Here is a 5,309-nt window from a genome sequence, read left to right on the forward strand (position 1 = left end):
TTCAAAGGGTGGCCCAGAAAGTCTAGTTATAACATTTTCTTAAGATATCAGTTTGGGAAAACCACATCATTTAAATTATTTTCATTGGCTTTAGGTAAAAATAATTTGGTAGAGGCATTTTAGCCAACAAAAGAAATAAAAATTAAGAAGATTCATATTGATGGTGATTCCATGCTTGTTACTAATCCCTATATTAATAGGAAAATTACTAATTGGAGAATTAAACATATCATGGTAAGAATTTGGAATCTTTTGGATTCCTTTGATGTTTGTAACATATCCCATGTTTCTTGAGAAGGTAATCTAGTGGCTGATTTATTAACAAATTGGGCCTCTAATGGGGTAAACTTGGACTCATAATATTTGGACATCAAAGTTAGTGACTTCCTACAGCCAAAAGATGTTATTTAAGTAGATACAAATTGTCTTTCATAGTAACAAAGATTTATGGCCTTCATTTTCATTAATTAAAGCAAGTTGAAGTATATTTAGATCATATTGGCATCATTTCTAGTACATGACTTGAGCCTTCACATGAGATATTTTGGGTACTTTGATTGATTTTTTTAATTTCTAGCACTTCTATTTTGGTCTACATATACTATTGATTTAACAATGATTAAAACTTCCATCTAAATTATTTTGGGGTCTAACTATTCATGGAATTACCAGGGGTTAAAAGTTAGTTGTGTGTTTTTTTTTACAAAAATCAAATTTTGATAAATATTCTCTGTGTATTCTTACTCACAATATTTGGGTTGACTCATTATGTTATGTTAGGTATGTTGATGAGGGTTGTGAGCTTATGTGATTTATGTGAAAGAGAGGTTGTCCTCCAAATGTAGTAACTTATGGTTCCATTTTTTTGAGGGTTTTCAAAGTAAAGTCTTGTAGATTATGATGTTAATCAAAATTTTTCATATATACTTCATTGTTATAGGTCAATGTGAAGTAGGATGGTTGATCGAGACTCTATCTCTATTGATGAAAATGGAAAGATCAAGATTGGTTTCCAAACCTATACATGTACAAACTCAATGTTCTTTGTCAAGCTGGGAATTTTTTTGAAGTGGACAAAATTCTAGCTGAGATACTAGAGAAAGGTTTCATATTTCATACTTTCTACATATAATGCACTTGTTAATGGTCTACAGATAGGCTGCTAGTGGATTGAAATCAATTTTTTTTACAAAACAAAACAACATGTCCAAATCAAGAGTTTCAATCTAACTTATTACTCTCTGAGGACTCTGTAGTACGAAGGACATGATATATTGTGATATTCATGAATATGACAATACTTATCTTTATTTATAGATTTGTTTTTCTCCACACTAGAAAATGAGTACCTTCAGATGAGGAAGCTAACATTTTAAGTTCCTAAGGTCATGATACATTCATATATGTATATCACTCTATAGTAACATTCACAAAGGTGTTTCCATGTTGAAGTAAATAAAACAAACCAACCTCTTATCAGTTCATTTCATCCTTATACTTTGAGGAGTGTGCCAAATAGAAACTTCAAGAACAAGCTTCTTCGTTCCAATAGAGAAACATGGCCTTGAGGTGTATTTATTTAGTTTCCCCCATTCAAGCTTAGATTTCTTCATCTTCCAAAAGAAATGTCATGAAAAATATTTAGAATGGTACTATGCATCAATGTAAACTATTGCAAAACCAAATTTTTGTGCTTAGTTTTCAAGTTCAACCCTACTGATTATAGAGACAAATCAAGCTAGATTTAGTGTCAAGTGTTTGGTAACAATGGCAAGAACAAATCTTATAGAGAATAGGATGTTGGTATTTGTAATAAAAAAATAGAATAGTAGAACAAAAGAAGATAGAACAGAGAAATAATATACTATTCCAGATTGTTATTCTTGAATAATAGATGCATATTTATACAATAGATTAACAAACCAATATTCCTAATTGACCACTAAATAGATTGACAACAAAGTGCTTCATGATTGACAATACACACATGAACTTGACACCTAATTGGATATGAGAGACACAACTATAACTAGATATTGTTTACAAATCAAACTCTTTTCCACATATGCAACACACATAATTAGATATGATTTATTCACTACAATTGGAACATTAACTCCAACACCCCCACTTAAGGTGACAACTAAAAAGCATTATCTAGAAACTTGTTCTTTGGAAGATAGTTCATAGACCAGTAGGACTTCCTCAAGTTGCTCCTAATTTTTGGTATAATCATGCAACTATCATTTTGCTTTGAAACACCATTGGACACCATTTCTACATGAAATACCTCATAACCCTTGTAAAGGTATGATGCAAAGCTTCCAAATTTTCAAATTTCCTTGAACTCTTGGACACCAATCTACACATATGTGTCTCATAACCCTAATGAGGTATAGTTTCTTTGATCTTGTAACACCGTAGACTATTGAGCACCTATCTAGCCTCTACTACATCCTTTCCTATTTTTCAACATATTGACTCCTTAAAAATTAAAATTTTAAAAAAATAAGACAAGACCTTCATCTTCAATGAAAACATCATCACCATGAAGATCTAGTGGTTCTTCTCTAGGCCTCACCTCCTTGATAAATTCTTCTCTAACACACAATTTAATAGGAAGATGGCTCTGATACCATAATAGAAAAATAGACCAATAGAAACAAAGAAGATATAATAGAGAAATAAAATGCTATTCTAGATTGTTATTCTTGAATAATAGATGCATATTTATACAATAGATTGACCCCACCAATATTCCTACATGACTACTAAATAGATTGACAACACACACATCAGCATGACATCTAAATGAATATTAGAGACACAACTACAACTAGTCATTGTTTACAACTCAATTTGTTTTCCACATATGCAACACACATAATCATATATGATTTATACACTACAATAGGAACATTAAATCCAACAATTTGTTCCCCTAATCAAGCATTGGGCATATGTTCTTTGAAATGAGCTAAGCCAATGTTCAATTTCATAAATGTGATGGAAGAGCTTGGAAGACTTATTATTTATGTGGCATCAAGGGATCAATTTCCTACTATTAGTAGAGACATCCAATCATCGCTTGGTATTGCCTTAGTTGAATATGTTGATCCAAAAGAGTTGATGATGATTGTACCTATTTTGAGGGCTAGTCTTGTATTGGTAGAGTATAGTACACCTATATTTCATACAACAAAAACATATCACATCAGATTTAGTACAGATGAGAAAACTCGTCAACCACACTTTTACTTAAACAACTTACCAAATAAACTACCTATAGAGTATCTTGTATTCATGGTTGATTTGATTCTTGTGATGGTAGCAATAATTATTACTGTAATTGATATGTTGAAGGATAGAGGAGTAGATCACAAGAAAATGCAAATGGTTTCTACAATGGGTTCTCCTCTTACCTTGCAAAAGCTAAGTGAGATTTTTTTTTTGATTTTATGTATATGCTAGCACCACCAATCCAATAGTTAATGAACATGGATTTATTATTCTAGGCCTTGGGATGTAGGAGACTACAACTATGGCACATGATGAAGGAAAGGGAAAAACTAAGTAGTAGAAATATATAGAGTAAATTCAAATGAAGAGGATTTAAGGTGATTAGTTTTTTTTTTAATGTGGGCTCATTAGGACATTCTTCTCCTATTCAAAGGTTGTGGTGACATTTTTGGAGAGGAAACTATTGGTAGCATGCTATGTAGGGTGGTAAGAGTGTTTAAAGTGTAGCTCACTAGGCCTTCTATTTTTCAGTATCATAAATCTTTAGCCTATACCAAAAATCCATATTAATATCAAATTAATAATAATGTAAGGAAAAATTAAAATAGTTATTGTATATGGTCAGAGTAAGGAAGTTGGTTCAAAAATTGAAGGAATATATGCAACATTGCATAGATCATCTATAATAGCTCAACAAGCTTGTAAAGTGAAGGGGAATATTGAACTTTTGGTTGTCAAAAAAGATAACCTTCATTTTTTAGGCATAAGACTTTCAAAATAATGGATTTCATTTGTGAACATGTATCTTAAATGATAAAATACCTTATTTGAAGACTTTAGTACATTGCTTAATCAATTTTCGATCGTGTAAAATTCATATTGGTAGTCTAAAGTTTGGAGTTCATATTGGTAGTCTAAATTTTGGGCATCACCTTTGTTTGATGCCTTTGTAGATTGTTAGATGGTTTAGGAGTAATATATGTTGTTGAAAATAGATTGATACAAGTATAAATATGTGTTTCAATCATTGTTTTCTCACTGATGTCAAACTTGCTACTTGTTGGTAAGACAATTGCTTATATGATTTGAGTACTATCATTTGTTTGATTGATGAAGAGGATTTGATCAAATGAAATAACAATATCACCTAGAGGAAAGGTTGAGTTAAGATATGGAAAAGGAGTACAAGGTGTAATACCCCAAAGTTGGCACATTGCCATATTAACCAACTTTGGTTTATTCAATTATTCCTATGTCCTATTTTACTAGGCAATTCTAATTCTAATAATCCCTACTTGACCTAGGTGTCAAATACAGAAAATCCTAATTTGCATTAATCATATTGTTTATTTAATTCCTAAATATTGACTCAAATTAGCTACATAAACCTATTGATTTAATTTAATTTAATTATAAGTGTTCTACTTTAATTAAACTAAAATTACCTCTTTAGCTAATATACAAAGGAATTAAATACATTTAATTTAATAAGATATCTCCTCTTTTTAATTATTAAATTTAATTATTCAATTAGTTAAAGTTATCCATTTATGAGGTCATATTCTATTTTATTAAATTAAATATTCACTCAAAAAGGAACCAGTTAACTCCTTTTATCACTCAAAAAGGAACTAGTTAACTCCTTTTATCACTCAAAAAGGAATTCATTAACTCCTTTTATCACTCAAAAAGGAACCAGTTAACTCCTTTTATCACTCAAAAAGAAACCAATTAACTCTTTTTATCACTCAAAAAGGAATCAGTTAACTCCTTTTATCACTCAAAGGCAACTAGTTAACTCCCTTTTCATGAGGAAGTTTCCTTTATGACTGGCTCTCCTCTTCAATCTTGACCATCCATTCTAATTAATGTCAACTGTCGATCACCTCTTGGATTCTATAAAAGAAGCTCTCCATTCCTCATTACAAAGGATGGATTTTGGAATTTGCATCGAACTTATGCTGAAATTCTTACTCATTATGCTGACATTTGCATAGCTTTATTTCTTTCATTGTATTATCATTTAGATTTTAAATATGCATCCATTTAGCATACTATGCTTCTTCATT

At 30.8% G+C, this 5,309-nt stretch overlaps 1 pseudogene; it reads left to right on the forward strand.

Annotated features, from left to right (window-relative positions):
* Positions 1–1,558: 1,558 nt before the first annotated feature.
* On the forward strand, positions 1,559–3,552 carry LOC149538612 (uracil phosphoribosyltransferase-like; annotated as a pseudogene).
* The last annotated feature ends 1,757 nt before the right edge of the window (positions 3,553–5,309 follow it).

This window comes from Cupressus sempervirens, chromosome 9, assembly GCF_028749045.1.
Source record: "Cupressus sempervirens isolate cs-2001-9-10 chromosome 9, ASM2874904v1, whole genome shotgun sequence".
Lineage (NCBI taxonomy): Eukaryota > Viridiplantae > Streptophyta > Pinopsida > Cupressales > Cupressaceae > Cupressus > Cupressus sempervirens.